Genomic DNA, 12,257 nt, shown 5'->3' on the forward strand with positions numbered 1-12,257 from the left:
TGAACAATAAATAGCCTACTAGTGCATTTCATGCTTAATCCACTAATATTGACTTGGATTGAGCATGAAATGCACTGTTTTTCATGGTTAATATAAGCCTATACCACACATGGCTGAAAGCCACTGATCATATAGTAAAGATGTTTATATACCGTACTTGTCGACTGGCTGAGCCTGGGGTATTTTCACTAGGTTGTTTGACTACTGGGGTACTTGGCAGTGCGACTTTAAGGTAAGCATCCCCATTCAGAGCCAAAATGGCTGGCTGCCAAAGCACCCAGTCCCACTGCACAGGTTCATTTAGCACAAACTAGCATGCCAAGCAGAGATCCAAGATGCTCAACAAAGCTTCATACAATGATATCTGTTCATGAAGGAGTTACTGTCATCGGAATTTCATAATTCCTATCATTAAATTCACTCAGTCTATTTTATAAGAATTTGTAAGATTCCTATTTAAATAAAATAGACAGAGACCAGTCTTATCAAAATTAGATAATAGTATTTATTCTCGGAGCTCGCTGCCAAGGAACCACAAACAACAGTTTATATTCAAAATATGACGTCATCGGTTATAAAATATCCTTCCTCCTATTGACCAAGACAAAACAGCTCACTCACTCCAGACACAAAGCATATCAAGATTAACTTCTGAAATCTTACCGCCATCTATCACTATTCAGCAGACAGCTCCAGATAATGGAAAACCTAGGGAGGCACTCACTGCCTTATCTAAACATCCCAGAGCTAAGTTGAGTCGGTTCAACCATAGGTTAACGACCCTTTTTGCTTACTTAAAAACCCACAATCTATTCCTCCCCAACCTAGCTGGAATGGTGTTTATTACGGTTAATTACCTCCTGTTTCATGCTACACAATCCCTTCCTTATGAACGAACATTATTAATCAGATATAATAAAACAGGGTAGAGAACAGGGTAGAGTTTAATTAGTTATAGTTCTATTTAAATGTAGATATTGTTTAGTCATTATTCATAAAATTCCTAACGGTTACACACACACACACACACACACACACACACACACACACACAGAGAGATCACACATATCAGCCAGGCCCACGTAGCACACAGTCTACGAGAGCTGTCATCAGTCTGTAATGTATGAGTATGTATGACAATTCATGTACTTACGTTGGGCGGAGCGCCTCTTAAATATCAGCAGTGCAGCAAGGAGTCCAATGACCAGAGATCCTATGACCCCAACTGGGGCTAGCCACTGGGTGGTGGAATCAGAAGCAAAATCATGTTTTGAACCTTCAACTGCGGGGGGAAAAGAAACAATTTACAAATTAAATAGGAAATTCACGTGTTTTTGAATTAAATACATGAGGTGCTACTCTATCTGTGACCAGATATAAATGCACAAAGTCCATAATTGAGAACAAATCAAAGTCAAATCCAAAATCAAATCAAATGTATTTGTCACATACACATGGTTAGCAGATGTTAATGCGAGTGTAGCGAAATGCTTGTGCTTCTAGTTCCGACAATGCAGTAATAACCAATGAGTAATCTAACCTCATAATTCCACAACTACTACCTTATACACACAAGTGTAAAGGGATAAATAATATGTACATAAATATATATGAATGAGTGATGGTACAGAACGGCATAGGCAAGATGCAGTAGATGGTATCGAATACAGTATATACATATGAGATGAGTAATGTAGGGTATGTAAACAAAGTGGCCAGTGATACATGTATTACATAAAGATGCAGTAGATGATATAGAGTACAGTATATACATATACGATGAGTAATGTAGGGTATGTAAACATTATATTAAGTAGCATTGTTTAAAGTGGCTAGTGATATATTTTACATCAATTCCCATTATTAAAGTGGCTGGAGTTGAGTTGGCAGCAGCCACTCAATGTTAGTGGTGGCTGTTTAACAGTCTGATGGCCTTGAGATAGAAGCTGAACAAATGAAATCAGATTGATTATTTTTACAAATATATTCCAGTAGACCTGGATTCAGTCAACCAAAATTCAATGTAATTTCTACTAAATAGAAGTTCCAATATTTTTCTAAAATATCAAATCCAGAGGAAATGGTTTGCTATGATTGGTCAAAGTCAGTATCAGGTCATTTCACTTGTTCCAACTTAATTTCCAGCGGAGTAATTTTTCGGATTATTTTGATATCTTAAAATAAAACACACAGACTAGAGCTCTTTTCTAATTTAAATATAATCTTAATTTACTTCCTATTGCTAAGAACAATTCGTTTTCGCATCAGATGGATAATTTTTATTTGGAAATTCCCAGCCAGGCAGGTCAGAAAAAAACATTCAAAATGGCTGCCACAGGAAAGAACCACAACTGCAGAGACAGAATGTTCTGGTAAGAAGGTATTATGATGACAGCACTGAATCGTGATAAGAGGGAGCCTTAGACAGATTGGAGACTATGAGCTCTAATTTACAACTGGCGCAGGTAGTTACAACTCCACTATCATTATTTCATTATTAACCTAGTAATTTCCTATAGGCTCATCAGATGACAAGTAGACTTGTTACGGTTTTCTAGGTGTGAAGGAGAGTCGGACCAAAATGCAGTGTGTAGATTGCGATCCATGTTTAATGAACGAACGTAAAAAACACGAATCAATAACAAACACTACAAAACAAAGAGCTTAACGAAAACCGAAACAGCCTATACTTGTGTAAACACTGAGACAGGAACAACGACACATAGGACAATCACCCACGACAAACTCAAAGAATATGGCTGCCTAAATATGGTTCCCAATCAGAGACAACGATAAACACCTGCCTCTGATTGAGAACCACTCCAGACAGCCATAAACTTTGATAGATAACCCCACTAGCTACAATCCCAATACATACACACCAAAACCCCAAGACAAAACACACCACAATACAAAAACCCCATGCCACACCCTGGCCTGACCCAATACATGAAGAAAAACACAAAATACTTACACCAGGGCGTGACAAGACTTGGTTAAGCAAACATCGAAGAGCTTCTGGATTCCTGTTGAAACATGCATGGAATGTTTCTTCCCCAAACCAAGACATTCCTTTTCTTTTTTCCAGTTTCAAGGAAGATGTTCAGTCAGATTGAGGAGCATTTTATGGCCTGACCTACTCCACTCCTCAGTGACATGTTGTTCTCTCATTATAAGGCTGACTTTTATTGTGCTCCCACATGATAAAACGTCGTAAAAAGGCCTATACTAATAAATGTAGACTAGATTGAGGCTGAATTGTTTACAATTATCAGGGTCAGGATGAGGGAATACGAGAGACTGGCATGTTTTGGACTTGACCCTGCTTTTACAAAGGATGACATCACAAACATCGTTCATGTATACCGACCACGATGGCAGAACGTACCTGTGGAACATACAAACGGGATCTCAAATGATGCCTTCCCCTCCTGGACTCCATTGGTGTTGTGCACTGTGCATGAGTAGTTTGTGGAACCACTGTATGTAGCCTTCAGAACTGTCAGTTTACTGGAGAGGCTAAACAGTTTGTCGTCTGTCTTTTTGGTCAGAAGTTCAGCACTGCCTGTGCAGTTTGCGCCAAACTGGTCAAACCACCAGATCAACCCTTTCTGGTGCCCGCCTGTAGAGTTGCAGAAAATGGTCACGTCTGTGTTCCGTTTGATGCAATTCTCAGGACTGGAACTCACGGTTGGTGACTTGTACATAGCTGGAAGAGAGAGAGGAAGATAAATGATATTAGATACATGTGGGTGCAGTTCGCAACAACGTCAGCAACAGGCTGCCTTTTGGTTATAAGAGTGGTTGTTGTACAGTCTTGCGAAACCCTCTTTCAGAAGGGAAACCAGTTTTACTACATGTTTTCAGAAAAGTGCTGTGTTCAAATTGAATGTTCGCACAACCTTAGTACAGAACCGTGTGTTAAGTTATAGTGATTAGATGGTCTGGTGTTACAGTATAGTAATAACAACCACTATGGTCAAATCTACAGTATAGGAAACGTGGAATGTTAAACCATGCACCTTGTAGTACAGTGTGTACATTGATTAGATTACCTGGTATTACAGTATACCAATGTTCTGCAGTGGTAGAATCTAGAGCATTATGACACCATGGCAACCCTGTATAGAAACATTGATATATAGGGCAGTTACATATCATTTGTAAACAACCACAGACCTTAAAGGCTGCCATCATCAGTAGATTATGAAGGAACAGATGCCTCAATCAGAATGACCTGAGTGCCAAAGTGACTGTCATCGGACACTTAACAGGAAACATTCCATTCTCAGGACTGGAACTCATGGTTGGTGATTTGTACATAACTGGAAGAGAGAAGAAGATAAATGATATTACATACATGTGGGTGCAGTTCGCAACAACGTCAGCGGGTAAACATCGTTAAGACAGACTTTGCACCTTTTCAACGTCCATCCGAGGGTTATAACTTGGAATGAGATTACTGGAGGAGTGATTTTTAATAAACTGGAAAGACACGTCTTCTATCTCTAAACACACGTTCTAATGTAGTCTGTGTACACTAGGCCTATTGTGTAAACACTGATTGCTCTGGCTCCTGCTGTGCTGTCCAATCACACACACACACACACACACACACACACACACACACACACACACGAAAATAGATCTGAACTCCCCCTGAACACATTCCAGAATGAACATCCTTACCAACGTTGTGTCATAACTGTGTGTGTGTGTATGTGTGTGTGCGACAACAACAGAAGTTGAATAGAACTGTATTTCAACATGTGGGAATCATAACAGCCTGGCTGAGACACACTTAAAATAATGTAATGTTGTATTCTATTCTTCTTCTATTGACCTCCAAGAGAGGCTGAATATCTGATCAGTTTTCTCCTTTCATGAACCTGTGCTGAAAGGTGCTTATCTTTTTATAATCACACTTGGTTGAACTGTAGACAGTACAGGACTCACCTGTGACACTGAGGCTGGTTGTAGCTGTATCATCACCACGGTCTGTGGTCACCATGCATTCATACACCCCCTTGTCGGCCATCTTGGTCTTTGTCAACAACAAGGACACATTCATAGTATCCTTGTTCCAGGATGGCTCAGCAAATTTAAATCCAGGTGTTAGGTTAGATGTATCTTTATGGAATTCCAACAAAAGAGGATCAGCTTCCACCCTCTTCCAGGTCACGGTCAAGATGGTCACGTTCTCAACAGCTTTGACATTACACTGCAGCAATGACTGCTGACCATAAACCCCATGGTATTCTTCATTACACTCCAGTTTGACAAATGCTGTGATAAAATATAATTTCAGTGAAAAAGATGACATAAATACAGAAGATAATTACTGTTATTGGAGTCAGTTGTATCATAATGTGACCAATCTTACTGAACTTTTAGTCAAAAATGATATACAGTTCTCCCGAACCACAAAGTTAACAATCTGCTGAAAACAATACATCTATTTTTGTATTTGTATATAACATTTTCTAACCATTATTATGGCACAACTTACTCTCAGAGGAATTTCCAGCTCTGATACAGGCAAAATAGATCGCAAAGAAACAGGAAGGTGGTAGCTGAAGTCATCTTTGGATTCCTGAGGAGGAAGAGAGAAATGTACAATGGCAACACTTGTCACAGCAGTATGAGGTAAGTCTGTAGACTGCGTAAGGTAGGTCTGTAACACTCATTAGGCCATAATCTATGGATATCACATGACTGGGAATACAGATGCATCTGTTGGTCAAAGACACCTTTCAAAATAAAAGGGCCTCCCAGTAATTCTGTGCATTCAAATTGCCATCGATAAAATGCAATTGTGTTCATTGTCCACAGCTTATGACTGCCCATACCATAACCCCACCGCCACCATTGGAAACTCTGTTCACAACTTTGACTCAGAAAACCGCTTGCCCAAACGACGCAATACACTTGTCTGCAGTTGTGAGGCCGGTTGGACTTACTGCCAAATTCCCTAAAAGGACATTGGAAGTGGCTTATGGTATAGAAATATACATTACATTCTCTAACAACAGCTCTGGTGGACTTTCCTGCAGGCAGCATGCCAATTGCACTCTCCCTCAAAACTTGAGACATCTGTGGCATTGTGTGGTGTGACAACACTGCACATTTTAGAGTGGCCTTTTATTGTCCCCAGCACAAGGTGCACCTGTGTAATGATCATGCTGTTTAATCATCTTCTTGATATGCCCCACCTCTCAGGTGGATGGATTATCTTGGCAAAGGAGAAATGCTCACTAACACGGATGTAAACAAATTTGTTCACAACATTTTTCTGGGATCTTTTATTTCAGCTCATGAGACATGGGACCAACACTTTACATGTTGCGTTTATGTTTTTGTTCAGTGTAAGTGCATAGTGAATGAGGGCCTAACACAGGCCATCAGGCAACTGTCCCCTATTAAACTATATATTTGTCACCTCCCATCTGAATTGTCAACATGCCTGTTTTCAACTATTTGTTTGGCAGGCAAATACAATCAAATGTGAACATTATACAAATAGACAAAAGAGCATAACATTTGACATTTTAGTCAGACACTCTTATTCAAAGTGAATTAAGTGTTCATCTTAAGATACACTATGTATATACCAAAGTATGTGGACACCCCTTCAAATGAGTGGATTCGGCTATTTTAGCCACATCCGTTAATGACAGGTGTATAAAATTGAACACAAATCTATGCAATCTCCATAGACAAACATTGGCAGTAGAATGGACTTACTGAAGAACCCAGTTACTTTCAACGTGGCACCGTCATAGAATGCCACCTTCCCAACAAATCAGTTCATCAAATTTCTGCCCTGCTAGAGCTGCTCAACTGTAAGTCCTGTTATTGTGAAGTGGAAACATCTAAGTGCTCACAGACTGCGACTGGCGAGTGCTGAAGCGTGTAAAAATCGTCTGTCTTCGGTTGCAACACTCACTACCGAGTTCCAAACTGCCTCTGGAAGCAATGTCAGCACAAGAACTGTTCGTCGGGAGCTTCATGAAATGGGTTTCCATGGCCGAGCAGCCGCACACAAGCCTAAGATCACTATGCGCAATGCCAAGTGTCAGCTGGAGTGGTGTGAAGCTTGTCGCCATTGGACTCTGGAGCATTGGAAACGCATTCTCTGGAGTGATGAATCACGCTTCACCATCTGGCAGTCTGACGGACTAATCTGGGTTTGTCAGATGCCAGGAGAATGCTTCCTGCCTGAATGCATAGAGCACTCTATAAAGTTTGGTGGAGGAGGAATAACGATCTGGGGCTGTTTATCATGGTTCGGACTAGGCCTCTTAGTTCCAGTGAAGGGAAATCTTAATGCTACAGCATACAATGACCTTCTAGACGATTCTGTACTTTCAGCATGACATTGCCCCCGTGCACAAAGCGAGGTCCATACAGAAATGGTTTGTTGAGATCGGTGTGGAAGAACTTGACTGGCCTGCACAGAGCCCTGACCTCAACCCCATTGAACGCCTTTGGGATGAATTGGAACGCCGACTGCAAGCCAGGCCTAATCGCCCAACATCAGTGCCTGACCTCACTAATGCTCTTCTGGCTGAATGGAAGCAAGTCCTTCCCAGAACAGTGGATGCCGTTATAGCAGCAAAGTGGGGACCAACTCCATATTAATGCCCATGATTTTGGAACGAGATGTTTGACGAGCAGGTGTCCACAAACGTTTGGTAATGTAGTCCAGATAGCTGGATCAACCACATATCACAGTCATTGTGAATACATTTTTCCTCAGTGAAGTAGCAATCAGCAAAGTCAGAGCTAGTAAGGGAGGGAAATGTCAATTTTCACACTGAAGGAAATTTTATTATTAAGAAAACAATGTGTGGGAGATGACAGTACTGTTCAATTCATTCAAGTGGACACCTAAGCTGTTGGAGTTATTCTCCCCCACAATATCCTCATTGCTTCTGGAGCCAATGCAGCTGAACAATGCCCAAAGGAATAAACAGCTGCGATGAGAGAATAAGGGGTTTTTTCCTCCTTTGTGAGGGCTACTGGAAGGACATTTTACAGAAAGATGCATGAAATAGGCCTATAGTTGCAAAAATGCAGGCAATGATCAAGGGACAAAAGGACGTAGGACCCCGCTAACATGGTTGTGGTTTGAGAGAAAAAAACATCCATATAGTATACTTGACATGTGGAATGTTGGATACACAAAATGAAACATTTGCAAGACTCAGAACCTTCACTTTAATGATTGAACATGATTGAACACAGAATCAACCTTGATTGGCTGGGAATAAACAGCTTGCCTTACCTGCTGCTGTGGTCAATTCATTGACTGAGAAGAAGAACAGCAAACACTTCAGCAGTGACATCACCATCACCACAGCTGCCTGTATACTGCTGTCTGTCTCTGTCTGACATCTACTTAGAAAGACAGGAAATAGGATACATCTGACATCACAGTCCCTCATAGTCAACCACACCTTCATGTCTTACTGCAGTCTAATTTAGAATTCTTAATTTAATCCAATTCTATACATGTTATTATAATTTCAATGGTTTATTGTGTTAGTCAAAAAACATGGTGAGTGGAGTGTTCAGATGGATTGCATTGTTATAAAAACACAACAGATCCATCTGTAAGTTAACTTTGTTGCATTCACATAACTACAGGCATGTTAAAGCACATCAAAGTTACATCATGTTGTGTTCATGTTATTTATCTGTCAGATGTCGATTTTTCTCAATGTTAATCAAACTCAGCTCATATCTCTTCTCACGCTTTGCGTCATCATTTTAATGTGAGGAGAGAAATTCCTCTAGTGGACATGTTGCCTTCTGTTCAGTGTCACATGTCTAACTTCAGTTCAATCAATCCAGGGTTGTATTCACAAGGGACTAAATGAAAGCTGAGAGGGAGAGGGACCACCTGAACATACGATACGTTTCCCGTTGCAAATTGTTTTGCTACGTTTTGCTACTGTGTACTAATGTACTGTCGCTGGGCTAAAAATACAGTCTTCAGGTACTGTAACTACTTACAGTGCCTTGCGAAAATATTCACCCCCTCTGCATTTTTCCTATTTTGTTGCCTTATAACCTGAAATTGAAATATATTTTGGGGGGGTTTGTATCATTTGATTTACACAACATGCCTACCACTTTGAAGATGCAAAATATATTTTTTATTATGAAACAAACAAGAAATACATTTTTTTTAAACTGAAAACTTGAGCGTGCATAACTGTTCACCTCTCCCAAAGTCAATACTTTGTAGAGCCACCTTTTGCAGCAATTACAGCTGCAAGTCTCTTGGGGTATGTCTCTATAAGCTTGGCACATCTGGCCACTGGGATTTTTGACCATTCTTCAAGGCAAAACTGCTCCAGTGTCTTCAAGTTGGATGGGTTCCTGCTGGTGTACAGCAATCTTTAAGTCATACCACAGATTCTCAATTGGATTGAGGTCTGGGCTTTGATTAGGCCATTCCAAGACATTTAAATGTTTCCCCTTAAACCACTCGAGTGTTGCTTTAGCAGTATGCTAAGGGTCATTGTCCTGCTGGAAGGTGAAACTTTGTCCCAGTCTCAAATCTCTGGAAGACTGAAACAGGTTTCCATCAAGAATTTCCCTGTAATTTAGCTCCATCCTTCATTCCTTCAATTCTGACCAGTTTCACAGTCGCTGCCGATGAAAAACATCCCCACAGCATGATGCTGCCACCACCATGCTTCACTGTGATGGTGTTCTCAGGGTGATGAGAGCTGTTGGGTTTGTGCCAGACATAGCATTTCCTTGATGGCCAAAAGCTCAATTTCAGTCTCATCTGACCAGAGTACCTCCTTCCATATGTTTGGGGAGTCTCCCACATGCCTTTCGACAAACACCAAACGTGTTTGCTTATTTTTTTTCTTTAAGCAATGGCTTTTTTTCTGGCCACTCTTCTTTAAAGCCCAGCTCTGTAGAGTGTATGGCTTAGTGGTCCTATGGAGAGATACGCCAATCTCCGCTGTGGAGCTTTGCAGCTCCTTCAGGATTATCTTTGGTATCTTTGTTGCCTCTCTGATGAATGCCCTACTTGCCTGGTCTGTGGGTTTTGGTGGGCGGCCCTCTCTTGGCAAGTTTGTTGTGGTACCATAGTCTTTCAATTTTTTAATAATGGATTTAATGGTGCTCTGTGGGATGTTCAAAGTTTGATATTTTTCTATAACCCAACCCTGATCTGTACTTCCACACAACTTTGCCCCTGACCTGTTTGGAGAGCTCCTTGGTCTTCGTGATGCCGCTTGCTTAGTGGTGTTGCAGACTCTAGGGCCTTTCAGAACAGGTGTATATATACTGAGATCATGTGACAGATCATGTGATGCTTAGATTGCACACAGGTGGACTTAATTTAATTAATTATGTGACTTCTGAAGGTAATTGGTTGCACCAGATCATATTTCGGGGCTTCATAGCAAAGGGAGGAATACATATGCACGCACCACTTCCCCCAAAAATCTTATTTTTTTTTTAAAGAAGTTATTTTTTAAATTTCACTTCACCAATTTGGACTATTTTGTGTATGTAAATGACATGAAATCCAGATCAAATCCATTTAAATTCAAATCAAATCAAATCAAATTTATTTATATAGCCCTTCGTACATCAGCTGATATCTCAAAGTGCTGTACAGAAACCCAGCCTAAAACCCCAAACAGCAAGCAATGCAGGTGTAGAAGCACGGTGGCTAGGAAAAACTCCCTAGAAAGGCCAAAACCTAGGAAGAAACCTAGAGAGGAACCAGGCTATGTGGGGTGGCCAGTCCTCTTCTGGCTGTGCCGGGTGGAGATTATAACAGAACATGGCCAAGATGTTCAAATGTTCATAAATGACCAGCATGGTCGTATAATAATAAGGCAGAACAGTTGAAACTGGAGCAGCAGCACGGTCAGATGGACTGGGGACAGCAAGGAGTCATCATGTCAGGTAGTCCTGGGGCATGGTCCTAGGGCTCAGGTCCTCCGAGAGAGAGAAAAAAAGAGAGAATTAGAGAGAGCATATGTGGGGTGGCCAGTCCTCTTCTGGCTGTGCCGGGTGGAGATTATAACAGAACATGGCCAAGATGTTCAAATGTTCATAAATGATCAGCATGTTCGAATAATAAGAAGGCAGAACAGTTGAAACTGGAGCAGCAGCACGGCCAGGTGGACTGGGGACAGCAAGGAGTCATCATGTCAGGTAATCCTGGGGCATGGTCCTAGGGCTCAGGTCCTCCGAGAGAGAGAAGGAGAGAATTAGACAACGCACACTTAGATTCACACAGGACACCGAATAGGACAGGAGAAGTACTCCAGATATAACAAACTGACCCTAGCCCCCCGACACATAAACTACTGCAGCATAAATACTGGAGGCTGAGACAGGAGGGGTCAGGAGACACTGTGGACCCACCCGAGGACACCCCCGGACAGGGCCAAACAGGAAGGATATAACCCCACCCACTTTGCCAAAGCACAGCCCCCACACCACTAGAGGGATATCTTCAACCACCAACTTACCATCCTGAGACAGGGCCGAGTATAGCCCACAAAGATCTCCGCCATGGCACAACCCAAGGGGGGCGCCAACCCAGACAGGATGACCACATCAGTGAATCAACCCACTCAGGTGACGCACCCCTTCCAGGGACGGCATGAGAGAGCCCCAGTAAGCCAGTGACTCAGCCCCTGTAATAGGGTTAGAGGCAGAGAATCCCAGTGGAAAGAGGGGAACCGGCCAGGCAGAGACAGCAAGGGCGGTTCGTTGCTCCAGAGCCTTTCCGTTCACCTTCCCACTCCTGGGCCAGACTACACTCAATCATATGACCCACTGAAGAGATGAGTCTTCAGTAAAGACTTAAAGGTTGAGACAGAGTTTGCGTCTCTGACATGGGTAGGCAGACCGTTCCATAAAAATGGAGCTCTATAGGAGAAAGCCCTGCCTCCAGCTGTTTGCTTAGAAATTCTAGGGACAATTAGGAGGCCTGCGTCTTGTGACCATAGCGTACGTGTAGGTATGTACGGCAGGACCAAATCAGAGAGATAGGTAGGAGCAAGCCCATGTAATGCTTTGTAGGTTAGCAGTAAAACCTTGAAATCAGCCCTTGCTTTGACAGGAAGCCAGTGTAGAGAGGCTAGCACTGGAGTAATATGATCAAATTTTTTGGTTCTAGTCAGGATTCTAGCAGCCGTATTTACCACCAACTGAAGTTTATTTAGTGCTATATCCGGGTGGCCGGAAAGTAGAGCATTGCAGTAGTC

At 41.9% G+C, this 12,257-nt stretch overlaps 1 long non-coding RNA gene across 1 annotated transcript; it reads right to left on the minus strand.

The window, feature by feature from the left end:
- Positions 1-4,310: 4,310 nt before the first annotated feature.
- LOC121841547 lies at positions 4,311-5,596 on the minus strand. Its single transcript, XR_006080591.1, has 3 exons — positions 5,510-5,596; positions 4,957-5,286; positions 4,311-4,325 (listed from the first exon to the last, which is right to left on the minus strand). It is a non-coding gene; the product is annotated as an uncharacterized LOC121841547 (long non-coding RNA).
- Positions 5,597-12,257: the final 6,661 nt, after the last annotated feature.

This window comes from Oncorhynchus tshawytscha, linkage group LG32, assembly GCF_018296145.1.
Source record: "Oncorhynchus tshawytscha isolate Ot180627B linkage group LG32, Otsh_v2.0, whole genome shotgun sequence".
Taxonomy (NCBI): Eukaryota; Metazoa; Chordata; class Actinopteri; order Salmoniformes; family Salmonidae; genus Oncorhynchus; species Oncorhynchus tshawytscha.